Consider the following 16,739-nt stretch of genomic DNA (forward strand, 5'->3'; position numbering starts at 1 on the left):
ATTTTAGAGAAAAAATGTATTAAAGTTTTTTGTAGACAACATTTTTTTACACCATTCAACCGTATTAGTTTTCAATTATTTTCATATAAAGACGGAAAATTGGAAAAATAAAACCCGCATCTTTTTCAATAATCTGCGATGCCATGGAATTTTCTAAAACAAAAAGATATCCAGTTAGCAATTAGAAGCACTTCGAAATGGATTTTATGATCGACTTGATTACTGTCTTGCAGTTAATGGTGACTTATTCGAACATTTATTGTAAATTGTTATATTAGAAAACCGTTTTTAGTAATTTGGTCTTTCTTTATGTTGAATTCGCTGTTCTAAATATAATACTTTTTGATAGAATTTGATTTGTTTTATAGCAGACATTCCATGACATGACGGATATTGGCGTAGTTTTTGTATTATAAAATTCCATGGCATCGCAGATTACTGAAAAAGGTGGGGGTTTTATTTTTCTTTATTTATTCTTTATTATTTATTAATTATGCAAACAATTGAAAACTAATACGATTGACGTAAAAAAATTTTTATACAAAAAACCTGAATACATTTTTGCTCTAAAATAATTTGGAGAGCCAATAATCGCATGTTATGAATTTTACATTGAGATCCCTATGATGCGTTACGCGTACACGCGTGTTTCAACTAAAGTCAGCGCCATGGAATTTTAAAGTCGCTAAAGTGGCATATATATATGATGCTTTTTTATAATTACAAAGTACGATCAGAAACTGAGTATCGGGTTGGGTTGTTGAGACATTATGAGTTTTTGTTAATAGAACAGCCTTTTACATATGCTTTGAAATAAAATGAAATTCCTTTGCTTCATGAAAATTCTAGATAAAAATCTGGAATACATATTACCCTCAAAATAATAATACAGAATAGTATTACATTCGTCATTCAATGTAAATTTGATGAACCCTCAGTTCAGAGAGAAGAAAAAATAAATGAAAACTACAATTAATAGTATATTATTATACGAGCATATAAAGTGTGCGATTATGACACGAGGTGAAGTTTGCAACACGAGCCGAAGGCGAGTGTTGTAATTTTTCCGAGTGTCATAATCGCCTTTATATGCAAGTGAAATACGCTATTTTATCTACGACTATTTAATTAAATAGAAAATGCGGCATCTGAATCAGTTTGAAACGTAGCAACTTCATAGCGGTAGCGCAATGTACGCCTATGGTTTGGTTTGCGTTCGTTCATTCGTTGACGGTATTTAACCTCAAATCTAATTCAATGTATCGCAATGTACCTAAGTGGCGAACTAAATATGCAATTTATCTTAAGTTCCCAGAAGTCATTTAATTCAACACGTAATTACCTACACGTAAGATTATTGCTAATATAAATGGTTGTCATTCATTTTTCATTGTTTTAGATTGTGACATAACCTATGGAAGTAAGGTGGATATTTATGTGATGTAACTATGTACAATTATTCTCTAAATCCGATCCCGATGTATCAATTATGCCTGCAGAAATTGTTACACAGCTGCCAAATGGAATACAATATTTTGTTTCGCATACATAATCTAATTTTTCAAAGACTTCGTTACGCTTCTCCGACCTGCATCCAAGAAGTTTCTTCCTCTTTTAGAAACGAAGTTTAAGCAATGAAAGCATAGTTTTATTGCAAATTTAAGGGCAAGAGGTGTTTTTTATTAGTTAACGTACATATTGTAGCCATCTATTTAAGTAATTTGGTCAATGCCTAGTATGTAAGACCTGTTACGAATTATCAATTCTTAAAATAAATCATGCAAAACTGTGGTTAAGTGCTACGACAATTTGTATCCTTTATTGTCAACGAGTTTACAATATGTTATTGTTTTGTATCGTGGCACAATTTCGACAATACCACATATGTTGTACGAAACATATTTCTCTTCGTAAAAGGCTGAAACTTATAGGTTATACCTAGCATAATCTTCAAATGGGGCTTCCGATAATCCATTATGCTACAAATAATGCCTTGTGAATATAGGTATAGATACTTTAAATACAAACGAAAACCTTATTCATGCTCATGCAGAATATTTGAATCAGCGAAGGTATCTGTCGTTAAGTAACGTTGCCTGAACTTGCCAATGACTTCAGGTATTTTACAAGTTTATTTCATCCCATTTTATAAATATCGCACATATCTCGTCATAGGGGTGGATCAAGTTCCTGTATTAATTGTTTTTCAAATAAACCTACAAAGTTAAGCGTACGTAACCCGAAATCTCTCTTTTCTAACCTAAGAAATGCTTAATTCAAAACAAAACTGACAGGTAGTACATACGAGATGGGCGGTTCTATTTTTAGTACATATGCAATTATGAACTTATACATATGCAATTATGAGAAATATATAGTGACATAAAGTAGTTGTATATAAGGATTTTAGAGGAACCGATAATAATGCATATCATAATTCGCTAAAATATAGTGACGTTATTTGAGCGTTATTTAATAGTCGTAGATAATAGTATTGCATAATAAGTGTGCTAAGAAGCCTATTTCGCACGAGTATTTTGCGACACGAGCGAGCGCAGCGAGCGAGTGTTGTAATAAAATCGAGTGCGTAATAGGCATTAGCACTCGAATTATGTACTATACTTTTTCTACGACTTGAATATAATTGATAAAAGATTGATAGATTACGATTGATTTGGTTCTAAATATTCGAACTTCGAACTAAAAATTAGAACTGTCAAGTGTCAAATGTCATGGTCTATTTAAAAGGAATACAAAATACAACGTAACCTCACTTATATTCCATGAATGCACGCCAGCGAGCAAGAATTTTATAAATACTTTTTACTTAGATTGGAAGTGTATTGCAGGGTTTTGACATCCCTATTCCTTACTGCAATGTGAGTTTCATTTTAGCACCATAGATGCAATAGCCAATAGGATACAAGATACAAGTGTTGAAGTTGAAGATTACTACCTAACTAGCTCAGGTGGTGTTTGTGCTCTTTTTCATTACAGTTTTGAACGATTTCTATTGTTGCAGTTGCCAATGTATTAGGTACCTAACTATCGATAATACTAAGGCCTTCAAAACGCTGCGTCTTTTAACGAGTTTTCCCGGGAAGGAAGCATCGGACTACCCAGTATTCTAAAGTGCATTATTCCGTGTTCCATGCAAGTCGTAATTGGCACCATCCATTAATTCTTCGAGTACTTATTGTAGTTTTCTAAAATACAAAATAGTAGCAACAGAGTTTGCTTAATTAACTAAACGCAGCTTCAAACCATTCTTGAGTAGCCCATTACGATTATGAAAAATAATTGGGCACGGTTAATAAATTACGTACAGGCTCCATTCTCCATTCTCATACAAATGGCAAAGTTTAAACAAATTATGAGTAATTCTGTTCAAAGAAGTTTACAAAATGTGAAACATAACCTACAACAACAATATCTGACGTTACTTCATTCATTAGGCAGGGCTGACAACCTACTAAATTAACATTTCGCGTTTGACCTTTAACCTGTTACGTAATATATATATATTAAGTAACAGTTCTAATTTTCATTATGCAACCGTATGATATAATGAACGATTTAGACGTGCAGTACAGGGTGACATTTTGGGTATGTTTACGACATAGGAGTAGAAAAAGGAAATTTTTTAAACAACTTCTCGTTATTGACAAATCAAACAAGTGGTGAAATTGCAGTATATCACGCTCACGTGGGGCGCTTAACCCTATTTTCGACATGCCGGAAACCAGTTATTAATGGGGTATTTGCTACGAGTAAAAATCGGAACACTTATTCACGACTATCAACAAAAGTCACGCGTTTACTAAGTTTCCAAGCTGTACAAACAAAATTGTTCTATTGTCATAGAAAAGCTTTTTAATTTTCTATTGAAAGCGTCAAAGTTGACTTTGAATATAAAATCTTCAGTTTCTTTTAAGTAGCAACAAGCACACCCTCTTTAAGTAATGGGCGTGTGTGGGAGTAGTTTTAGGGTCTCTATTTTTTAGCGATAAGTGATTCTTGCTTACCATAATTACAACACGTATAGGTTGCTCCCTTTTTTAGACGCCCTTTTATGCATGTTTGCATTTAATTAAACCTATTTTGTAAGCCTGCCTCATCACAGCTCTACAAATGATAACTAGGCCTAGAGCTATAATACCACCAAAGGTTTCCATTTGCCAAAATATGTACATACCTATAAGTTAAAGGTAAAAATCCTATTAAATTTAAATGACATGCTAATATGTAATAAAATATTCTATATTGTTACCGCAAGAGCGGTAGTGTATTTTTTTCTACGTGTCGACTGGCTTTCACGAGGATAAAAATTAGCGCCCTTTATTTATTGAAGACAGTTAATCTAAATTTCTGGAAGAAAGCCAAATTTCTCTTCGTTATCCCCATGAATAAAGGGACTTTTTTACTTGTGTGTTTCTGAATATGAGAGATTATTCACATTCTCGTTGCGTTTTCAGTTCAACTTTCGAATACGAGATGGATTGGTTTTGCTGACTGTTGTTTCGTGTATTGATCAGTCACCAATTCTATACGACAATAGCGGGCACAGCAAGTACGGAGATACGTAGACTTGCCGTTTTAGTTTTGAATTTGCGCAATCAGCTACCGTTTAATCAGAGCAGGGCAATTATTCGAAAGCAGACTACTGCAAACTATAACGGTGCATTTTTATTATACTAAGGGCCAGCTTCATAATCGCGCAAAAGAAGTCAATTTTATGTCCAAATTAAGGCAGCTGTTGTGGAGGAACCCCTCCATTCCGAGTGGAAAATAATATTGAGTTAAACATTATACACATTATCTAATGATATTGATACGGCATCTTGTAATAAATATCATATAGAATTGTTTGTCTTCAACAGCAACATTAATTATTCATTAAAGTCGACTTTAGACAAAGGATGTTACAAAAATAAACTAAAAAAATTGGAAATGAGCGCGACGAAGCCTTCAGTTTGGTCTGGTGGGGCCCTAAATATTCATGAGGCTTGTACAGTTTTTATCTTGCCCGTCGTGCAAAAAAGTGTATAACCATCATATGTGACTCAAATACGATGCTTTTTAACAAATAAACTAAGCTTCGAGTTTCATTTTAAAATACTTGCTATTGACATGTTGTGATTTGCTGTTGTTAATCATTGTTGATTTTTGGTATAAAAATAGAGGTAGAATTGATATTATTGCATGGGTAATATATCGGATGGGGCTCAAATGCTTGTCACTTCATGAAAAATTTCGTGTAAAAGATGAAGATGAAATGGAGTTAGAGAAAAGAAGAAAGTAGAGGAGAGAGTAAAAGAATAGGCGAACCACGGGCGGTTCATACATAGAAAACAAAATGGACGATGAAGAAATATTATCACAGACAAGGAAGAAGTATGCTCAAATAGTTGAAGCTAGAATAGGGTGAGAAGTATGTAATTAAGGATCATAAGCAATTTATAACTAACCCCGGGTCAGAAGTCAGAATTTCTTGAAATTGATATAAATGCACGGTGGATATATATTGACCTAAAAATTCGTGAGTAAATTGTAGGCGTAGAACTCTTGTGGTAATTGCTGTGTCAGCCTTACCAATATAATGCAACGTTGATATAGTGTTTTTCCAATAGTTGCAAAAGGAAAAATTAACTTTTTTTGCGATGACCTTCAGGAAATGTGCTCTTTTCGTGGTACGCACTGGAATAAGGAAGTCGACAGAATACTAGATTTTATGTGTTAAATTTTTTGGAGAACACGACACAACCGTTCTGATCAGAGAGCTGAGACAATGAATTGGGGATGAGAATGATCGCTGCGAAAATGGTTCCAAAAATCTTTTACAAAAACCAATGATATTCTGGTATCGATTTAAAATGCCTCCCATTTTTTGGAATGTGTAATTACTTACTACTACTAACAAAATCCGGAGATTTGCGTATGGATTGGACACTTCGCCCTCACCAAAACAAGACTGAACAAGTTGCAAATTAATTTAATTTTTTGATAGCCACGGAATACCAAATCGGGCCGTGTGGCGCAATGGTTCGAATCCGGGTTCGGGCATGGATATTTGTAAACGCATAGTGGGCTGGGTTGGTAGAACAGCCTTGGCTAAAACACCCACATAAAACTTGTTTTCGAAAAGAGGTCGTACGCGTGAGACCAGACATCAAGAACAGTATTGGATCATGCATCACGGCGAATAAACAAATTCTGCTCGATCTTCAACCTCTTCACCCGTTCTTCCTTTTTCCTAGATTGAAAATTCGTCTGGAAGGTGTTATTTTGGGACATTTGAAAACGGGCAAAGGGCTGTAACCGACCAGCTGAGGATCATTTTGAAATGCGAGGTTCAGTACTACTATGAGTGGAAGTCTCCATTGTTACGACGCTTCCCGATGGAACAATATTGAATTCTCGTGTTCACATGACTGTGATCATATTTTAATTACCAGTTTCATCACTTAATTTGCATACCTCGCATAAACACGTGCTGAGCAACAGTATAAATGTTTATTTCCAACAAACAGTTGGTTAGTCATTTTATCCTTCTTCAAGTTCAGCAATAAATATTATTATTGTAAACTACACGGGGGTGTCGTTTTCCTAGGTTTAACAATGCCGAAGACGAGAGCGAGCCACCTTGTAGTGTAAAACTACCTCTTGTTAACGTAATTTCGGTCTGAATATCGGAAATAGCAGTCGGGACGCCCTCTACGTAGGTAACACAATCTAATTTATTACATAAGACCTGGGAATTTTTTAAATTTCAAATGGACACAGAATGGGAAAAGTTTGTTAAACTTTCATTTTAGTGTTAGTGTCATATTGTAAATAATGTAAATGATAATTATATTTCTTGTATTTAGTTTTTAATAATAATTATAACGTATAAACAAGAGAACATTTCATTGCAATTTTTACGTGGGTTAAAAGTTTAATCTCGTCAGGTGTTAGTAAAAAGCTACCATTGGGCTGGGTCTGGAGACTTGTCGCTGTCAAAATGACTGGCTTCAAAATAAACGCAAAATACCAGGCAACGTAAAGTCCGCAGGATTTTAACCTTATAAGGATTAACAACTCCTGTAACACAGGCGAGTAAAACGACAAAATAAAACCACCTACCACCTTAACAGGTCTGGGGAATAATAATGAAACAAAAGGAAAGCTCTCTGTAAATGAAAACAAATGGAAATAAATTAATAAAAGAATTCTGGGTTGCTAATCTGGGATGTAATAATGCTTGGGTTTGGAGTATGGTTCTGCTTTCTAGTCTGTACGAGGTGTAGGAATTATGTTCCCTGAAGTCTTAACAGTCACATTTTTATAGGGACAAGGATAAGCACAGAACAGGTGGCAGTAGGGAATGCAATACCGGGATCGCGGGATCCCGAAATACCGGGATCCCGCAGGATTTTTGCGGGATTAATCCCGCACATAAATGGAGCGGGATCCCGAGGGATTTGCGGGACTGAGGAATTTGTCGACCAAGGGAACGACTCTGCTTTGTTAATTAAACGCATAACGGAGAAATTATTTTTAAAATAATTGTTAAATTTTTTTCGTTAAAAATGTATTATGATTTTTGAGGCACTTTAGAAGTTCGCCATTTTGTGCTTTACAGGTGAGGTTTTTTTGAGTTCTAAGTTAGGCTGAAGGTACTTTTTTGTTGAATATTGTGATAATTAGCGATTTATTTTAATACAGAAGTTAACTGCACAAAATTGCTTATTTGCCAATTTATTTAAAATTTTGCGGGATCCCGCAAATACCGAGATCCCGCGGGATTAACATCTAAGGATCCCGCAAATACCGGGATTGAGATTTTGCTGCGGGATTGCATTCCCTAGGTGGAAGATTGAGACCGGACGGGGACGACAACAAGCGACATCTAACGGAGGAATTTTACAACACATAAGACAGGATGTTTACAAAGAAAATTTTGACATTACCAATTGTATATTTTCTTACAATAGGAAGAACGTAGAATAAATGTGGTTGTCTTGGGGTTGTCTCGGGTTATTTGGAAACAGAGCGTAAAGTCTGTGGCGCTAATTTGCCCCGAAAGTTTAGGCGGATATGCGACTTTAAAAGAAGAAAAACACACTAACGTAGTAGTCTTCATGTTAACAAAGTAATGCGGAAACCAGTTATGACGTTGTGCAAGAGGTTTTTACGCATGTAATTTCGAGTTTAAAAAGTTATGAGAAGTAATTGTAATACAAGAGAAGTCTTATCAACCGAGCAGAGCATTTTGTCCTTGAAGCCAATGTCAGATTTGGTGTTAAAGTCACTGTTTTAGCGAACTTCGTATACCTATTCCTTGTCCTGACAAATTTATTGAATTATTACTAACAGAACTGTGAGTAATTTTTGAGATTTCCTAATTTGTTTATCGAATTATCGATCGACCGTTTTACAAACATGGTGTTTTGTATACAAAGGGTACCTACTGTTAACCGTAATTTTTTCTTATAGGATTCTTTGTATTTGATGAAACTTTTTATGATGTGTGTTGTAATGTCTTGATTGGTGAAACTTTTTATTATGTGTGTTGTAATGTCTTGTAATTTCTGTTTAAAGTTTATAAGAGTTTTAAGTCAATGTTACAGATTTATTGTTGTGTCGGAACCCAGTCGTGTCCTGAGAAAATTTTAGAAGAAAAGGAAACGTCATTTGAGCTAGCTATGTAGGTGTCTGTTGGGGATATAGTGACCGTATACTATTGCACACAACAATGTATACATTTAGGTAGATATTTTGATGTGTCTCTGTATCCCCCCGGATGGTTTAGTTTCACAATCGGGCCCGATCGAATTATAGGATTTTGACATTTTAAATGGACCACATAAAAGAATTAGAGAATTTAGACAACTTAAATAGCATCTGCATCTTTTCACAAATCAGTTACAATTTCATTTAGAGTTCTATATTTCGAGCACAGTATCCATAAATTTCCATGAAGGAAGAAAAAATGTTGATGGTAAATTGGTACGCGACGTGTATAGAACTAGATTTTCTGAAACAACGATACCGTGGTTTAGCACCACCAACCACCTTGTGGAAATTAGTGCATCGTCAATTTACATCACAGCGATGAATGTATTTCTTATAACAACGATTTTTACCCGCTAGTACCTGAGTTTCCGATACTAAATCGCACCCTGTATATAAAACTACCCCATCCTGAAAAAGTGATGTTTCACACGTGTGGGAGGGAACCTTCGATATTGATTGAGTGGTGGAGGGTGGCGTTGTTTTATCCTGCCCGAGCCGTTGTATAAAATAAATACGTTTATTATTGATTATATAAATTTAACTAATAATATAAAATGCACAAAATTTTGGCAATGCGGTTCCGACCAAAACATCATGCCGCACATCAAAATCAATTGAAATGCAGTGCAGGTACATAATCCAATTACAATACCTACACTTTAACCGAAAATCCAATTTTCCCGCACTAAAAATTTCGCAGAAAATAATTATTTCAAATTGAGTATGGAGGTGAATTTACAGTGTCTATATCAAGTTCTGCTCCAGCGAATCACGTTACTAACTACCCAATTAATTATAATTGCTCGAATCGAAAACTTTAATTGAAAGTTAATTATTCAGACTCGATGCTTTGAAATATAGATGTCAACGTAATGTCTGGAACGCTGTATCTACTTCAGTTTGGAATTATTGAAACACCCTGCATTTCGACTTTAAAGTTGGTAGCACATTTTGCGTCTCCCATTCGATTTAGTTTTCAGCTTTAGAATTTAATCAAAATTCTTATAGAATTGTTTGTCACACCGTGCTTCGCTATTCTATTGAAATTCTGTCCCATTTTCGATATATAAGTTTGTATGTTAGGTTGTGACAAGAGCACTTGTTGCATATGGGCTTTCCGCTGAACACATCAAAAGCCTCATATGTAGTAAAGCCTTTCACATCACACGAGTATAAGCTGTACAGGAATGGAAACGAAATCACTTTACGTAACGCCCTTACCGTTGTTCATATCGGCGTTTTGAACAAACTCATAAAAGTAAACGTAATTTCGAATGAAAGCGATTATCTACATTTAATTGTCGCAAATCACACTATGGCGTAAATTATATGCATTGAGAAAACATCCGGTAAGGCAGTTAGCTTAGATGGAAATAAGGAAATGTAATTATGAAACACTATACCAACAGCTCATGTCTGGGCGCAAGTACCTGACTTGCAAACAAGGGTGGAAATTCGATATCCTTTCCTAAAGTACTTGTATCGATATGAAATAAGAACTTGAAACTTTTTTAGGAAAGGTGGTTAACATTACAGAAGGTGAATTTCATGGGTTACTTAGTACGCATTAGTCAACGACTTTAAACTTTTAAATGAATTATTATATTTACCTGCGCAATACAATTATTTGCCTCAATTAGTAACCAGATTTTGGGATAAAACTCAAAATTATTTTACTATAACATATTTCATTGGTTATTTCACTTTACTTCTACTTAGGTGATTCTATTTAGATCTGTCACTATAGTTACTGAATAAAGGTAAGTAAGTTTTATGAAAATGGGAGAAAGCACTGAAAATCCTTCCAACAAATATGCATTAGCAGTTGAAGCTGCTTCCACTTTGTTGCCCTCTAAATCGAATCGCTAGGAAAGTACGAGACGACTTATAATATTTTCATGGAGAACTACAAGAAAATGTGTGAAATATAGGTGAAGACGTTATGCTTTCTTTTTTCATGGAAAGTATAGGTGAGCTAGTTTATAAGCCCTTTACAAAACTCACCTTATCTTTGTTGTATGTATAATTAGCGATTATGTCAATTAAATGACGATCAAAATTCCGTAATCATTTCAAAACTTACCAACGCAAAAGTGATAGTAATAACCGTATAATCAAGATTTTTTTGTTGGAGGGCTGCACCATCAGATAAGTACAAACTATTAGATAAAAGTTGTGTTTTTATCGTATCTAGCGAGGAATAGATCTAGGAATAGATCAAAAACGGAATTCATTGAATCGCAGATTAAATTACCTGATCAAATCTAACAAAGTTTTGGGACTGATACCACAGTTGTAAGTTACCATTCTCGTATGAAAAAACCACCCTTTTCTGATTAATTCATAGCAAATGTTAAGTACCTGTTAAAAACCGAATATTCGGCTAGAAGAAAGGGTCCCTTGTGCGAATGCAGGCTCTGGCACGAAAATTTTGTTAGTGAATGCTGCTTAGTACTGCAGGCACCTTTTCCAATCATGTGTCAATCGACCAAACGTTCATTTTAAAATTATTGAAGGGAAGGCGACCCTGCTTAGGGAGTTAACGCAAGGAGTGTATATTTGTAAGTAAAAGATGTCCCCCTTCCAACCAAACATGACGTGTTTTTGTTTTTTTTTCCAAAAACTTCCTTTACGAGTTATGTTTCGTTTTCGTTCGGCCACCCTGTATATAGCGGATTTGGAGACATTATTTGGGAGACTTTCCACTGGTCCCGACTAGTCTCGAGAATATACTTTTTAACCTTATTATATGTTGAACGTTTAGCTATTCAAGATATCAAACAGTTAAGTATCTTTTAAAAAAGAATAGAAGAATTCATATTACCAAACGTACCTCTAGTGTCTCGAAACATCCCGTATCAAAAACAATGTTTTTAAATCTGTGAAGGATGAATCTTCCTTACAATTAGCTGAACTTCCTTGCTGGAATTGCAGTAAAATAGGTCTTGTCTATTCTAATTGTGAGAGCCCTCGAAAATTCTTTTGTTACGGTTGTGGTCAACCTAATATTACCAAAATTAAGTGTAGTTCTTGTAAAAAAAAACTAGTAAATGCCGACAATCAGTCTGGGTTCTGTCGAAAGCGTTACAGTAAACCCGAGATTTTCTTATAGTAGCTCCATTAAATAATTATGCTGTTGTCACTATTGCCGACGGGTCACCTCACTCTATTCAAGGAATAGTTGAGATTTCCCTAATATTTGATAACTAGAAGGTTTTGTTTTAATGTTATTTTATGCCTGCTGTCACTCATGCCATTATTTTTGGTGTAAAATTCTGTCAGCACTTTAAGATTAAAATCGATTATTGTAATACAGCGCCGAGTAATCTTTCTCCGGTTAATGAAACTTAAATCGGCGCCATCCAGGATTACATCCAACTGTCTTCAGTGCAACTTCAGTTTTATATAGCATTAGTTAACTGGGATGTGAAACCATCCCAAAAAGGGAACATTGTCCACGTTATTCGCGTATGCCCAAAATTGTAGGCTTGCCGCCAGGAACATGGCAATTGTAAGTTTTTTGCACGAGCAGCATTTTAACATTTTTCCTTAACTGTCGTAAAAACTTGTTCTTTCGTTTTAACTAATTTCCAGACTATTAATAGACTAATAATTTAATATTTATCACAACACATACAAAACTGAAAGCCATTAGGCAGTGGAAATCTCAAAATAATAAGGTATTCAATAACTAAAATCAATTACTATACGCTTTTATTTACCACGCCGCCCATTAACTACCCCTGTAAATGGAAAACCAAAGCAATTATATAAACGAGAATAGATCCACTATCTTAATGAAATTCGAATCCAATTATTATTATGTAGTAGCGTTTCTTCCTTCTTATAAAATGATGTTCAAAAATAATGCCTTTTCAGAGCAGTAAAATTAACCCCTGTTTCCTATTCCTATTGAATAGAAAACTCCTGTCCGATTCGTCCTCCATGAAAAGGCGTGGTTTTTTAAACAATAATTGAAGGCGGTTGTAATTCTATTTCTGGTCTCAATTAATATACACCCGTCGAAAGTACGTCTAAAATGATTTTGGGTCGGTATACGAGGATCAAGTACCATATTAAGCAGTACTCTCGTCGACTTTTAAGGAAACCCCGAAGAAGCTCCATATATATTAGAACGCAACCTAGAACGCAACTTTTCAGATTAATGACAACTTTACGGAAAATTTTAAACGTTTCCTGAACCTCCCTTATGATTGGAAACGATCGTTCAAGAACCTCAACGACTAATACCAATTTTTCACCCCAATAAATCTAAATTCTCTTTATATTAATTTGCGATCTCTCCCCTATGACAGAGAGACTTTATCTATCTATTTATTCAAATCTGAATGATCCCACCTGATTACCTAGTGAAATTTTCTACGCCCACAATGTCAAATTATTTTCAAAATGGCGACGTCTAAAGTTTCTATTATTATTAAATTATTATATTATTAAATTATTACATTATTATATTATTATAGTCTATTATTATTTATTATTCTTATGAACAATCACAGAAAGGTTATTTGGTCTTCCCACTCAATTCAAAATCTGCAAAGTTCGACATTGACTTTACCTCATGATCATATATTTGCTTAAAAATCGAGAGGTACAAACCTAGGTCTAGGCAGTTCAGCTTAAGAACAAAGACGATAGCAAACCTCCACGCTGTCTAGGTTTGTGCCTCTGGAATTATCATCAACTTCTACTCTGCCTCCGGAATTATCATTTTTAACAACACAGGCGCAGAGTAGATGCGAGTCGGGGTTTGCAATGGTTCCTTCTTAAGTTGAACTCTGCCTGCGTTTTTAAAAACCGTAATTGCAGAGACACAACTTTAAGGCACAATATAGGGATGCTATGGTGATTTTTCTTAAGCTGAACTTCTACTCTACCTGCCTTTGGCCCGCTCGGTAATGCTTCTGAAATCATTTTTAAGCATATCTAGTCTACCTGTGTGCTCGGAATTTTAACAACTCATTAAAAATGAGAAATCTAGAGTCATTGTAGAGCGAGCCGAAGGCGAGTTCGGCACGAACCTAGGCAGAGTAGAAGTTCAGCTTAAGAAAATTCACCATATCAAACCTCTACCCTGCCTAGGTTTGTGCCGGAATTTGTGTTTGTGTTGGAATTACAATTTTTTAACAACACAGACAGATTAAATTTGTTTTAAACATGAAAAATCGAGAGGCATTGCTGAGCGAGGCAAGGATAAGTTCAGCACAAACCTAGGCAGAGTAGAAGTTCAGCCTAAGTAGAGTCACAATATCAAACTTCTACTCTGCTTTGTGCCTCTGGCATTATCATTTTTAGCAATAAAAGAGATGCTCAAAAATGAGTGGTAATTGATCTTCTCGAATGTCCTGCTCTGTTTTTTTGGTAACACTTATCAGTGCCTTCTTAATCTGATTAAGGAAACCCAGGAGAGTAACAGATTTCCTTTTGAGTGTGCAGCAAATTGCGTTGAACGATTTAAGTTTGTATCAAACTGGTTGTTCAGCGATGGATTGATTGAGCGGCACATTATGAGGCTTTTTCTCACTGATGAGCTCCGCAAGCCCCTCAAGAAGGCGAACACAAAATGACAACTCGACAATATCATATTTACCACCATCCGATATTTTTTTATTCAAACATCTAAAAAGTTTCGGTATTTAGCCCTAGACGATGACCTCACAGGCGCAATGCGTCATTTTTTGAAGCCCAAACAATCTATTTGCCCCTAAACTTGTTAACTACAAGGCCACAGTAGGTACATAATAGGTACACTCCTCGTCTCTCTACAAGCGTTCTTCTACGAGCCCGCATTTACTGTCATCCAGTTAGCCCGCCAAAGTGAAATTAAAAGCTACCCTTTTATCCTATTTTATCATATCAGTAGTTGTGTTAAGTTTGGAGTGTATGTCATCACATCGTGTCTTCCGAAGGTTAATAAATTGACCGAAATTAATCTTAATCAAAATCTATCATTTTCTCATACATACCGTTTTCAAAAATTCACAGTTGCAAAAGACTATTAACAACGTAACATTTTTACAGTGGGTTACACCACAACCTTCATCAATCAAAAAATAATGCCCACTCAATCAACAGCAACGGACCGAAAGAAATGTCACCAAGAACGGTTTAAGAGGGAGAGAATGATAAAAGGCACTTCAATCTAAATTACGCAATTTTTCTCATATATCAAAGTTCTAAAATGCCACGATTTATTTTCGAGATATATTACCATGACTTGACAAGCAAGATCAATAACATAAATTTATAAGACAAATATTGGCAATTTTGCGAACAACTAAATTTATAAAAGTTTCCGGTAATATTTTTGTCCACCCACACACGCTCCCCCAAATATAGGGATTAATCAGCGGGTTTAACAATGTTTCCAATCAGGCGAGAGTGTGGTATGAATATGAACGAAATCTTGCAGGTTTCTGAAAAGGTACGTTTTAACAAAAAAAAGTTTCTTCCTCTTTATTAAATTCGGTGTCAAGGAAGTTGTGAAAAAGTAAACCTAAAACTTTTCGAATTTTATTGCAAAGGTGATAAGACGTCAGGGTATTCTCAGTAATAAATGAAAAAGTTACGTATGCAAGGGAACACCTTCAGGTCTGAGAAAAATGTTGTTACCTACGTGATATCTGAAGTAGTACGACGAGGGATTTATACACTTGTAAAGGTTATAAAATGAGAAGAAAACAGAGATGTGCTTTGATATAAAGGAAACGTTTCAGAAGGCCGAATTTTCTCATACATTACAAATACAGCTTTGTCAAAGCGACAAAGAAATAGTGGAGTGCCAGTTTCGACGTACTTTTGTATTGTCAAAAGTTTTAGAGTAGGTAATTACGGGGCAGGAATTTTGAATTAAATATAGGGTAAATGTGTGTTTGCTTAAGTCTCTAATCAATCACTCCTTTTAACACTGTATATACAACGTTATGCGTGTCTTTATACATCATCTTGACGTTAATTAGATCGTATCTAGAAAATATATGAAAAATGCCTTCGTCGGGTAGATAATTAAAGTGTAGGTGTCTAGAAATTTGTTGGTTGCGATATAACCTTATTTTCTTAAAAAAAAGTATATTAAATTATTATTAATTTAAGACTATAAAACTAAAGAATTTTGCGTTATATGCATCCAAAGTCTCTGGTACATTTTATTTTACAATGCGAATTACACTCATAATCAGCCACTCTTTCAGATTAGTAAACTTTAAAATTGTTCTTTTGACAAAGCTTGGGTTCGTGCTTTTCATTTTAGGTTGTAAAGGTCTACAAAAGAATTGCAAAACTTCTGGAAGTTCCAAAAAAACCCTATAAATTGTAATACCTAATTTCGGAAAAATTTCCAATATTCAAAATTCCCTAAGCATTCTAGAAACATTTCCATCTTACAAAGTTTCTTACAAATATTTCCAACATTTCTTTAACCTTTCCAAATTTTCTACATATTTTAAAATATGCCTGAAAATATTGTTTATACATTTGCCAATCATTTATCTCAAAATCGTTGACACATTGCTAATATTTCCGACACATATCCAACTTTGTACAGTTAAACGTAAAATAGCATCACAATCCCAGGCACTTACTAGAGGAGTTCCACAAGGATCTATATTAGGGCCGCTGCTTTACACAGTTTATACCTCCCAGTTTCATAAGGTAATTCGTTTTTGCAAAAGTCACTTTTTTGCTGATGACACGCAACTACTGCGACTTCTTTTTCTTCTAATCAAATGGCGGATGTAAATACATTTATTAATGAAGATCTGGAAAGTTTGCTTTCAATATCAAATGATCACAGCCTTCAAATAAACCCTAAAAAATCAATGGCCATTGTATTTGGTTCCGAGCGCAATAGGACTAACGCTATGACTAATTTGCAGATAATATTGGGTGGCGCTAGGTTAACTTTTACCGATAAAGTAAACAGTTTGGGTATCATTATAGAT

The 16,739-nt window shown here is 34.9% G+C and overlaps 2 long non-coding RNA genes across 2 annotated transcripts; one reads left to right on the plus strand and one right to left on the minus strand.

Annotated features, from left to right (window-relative positions):
- The first annotated feature begins 979 nt into the window (after positions 1 to 979).
- On the plus strand, positions 980 to 1,791 carry LOC116166575. Its single transcript, XR_004144343.1, has 2 exons — positions 980 to 1,348; positions 1,400 to 1,791. It is a non-coding gene; the product is annotated as an uncharacterized LOC116166575 (long non-coding RNA).
- On the minus strand, positions 1,394 to 2,598 carry LOC116166572. The gene is made up of 2 exons (XR_004144340.1): positions 2,035 to 2,598; positions 1,394 to 1,979 (listed from the first exon to the last, which is right to left on the minus strand). It is a non-coding gene; the product is annotated as an uncharacterized LOC116166572 (long non-coding RNA).
- Positions 2,599 to 16,739: the final 14,141 nt, after the last annotated feature.

This window comes from Photinus pyralis, unplaced genomic scaffold (assembly GCF_008802855.1).
Source record: "Photinus pyralis isolate 1611_PpyrPB1 unplaced genomic scaffold, Ppyr1.3 Ppyr1.4_LG3b, whole genome shotgun sequence".
Lineage (NCBI taxonomy): Eukaryota > Metazoa > Arthropoda > Insecta > Coleoptera > Lampyridae > Photinus > Photinus pyralis.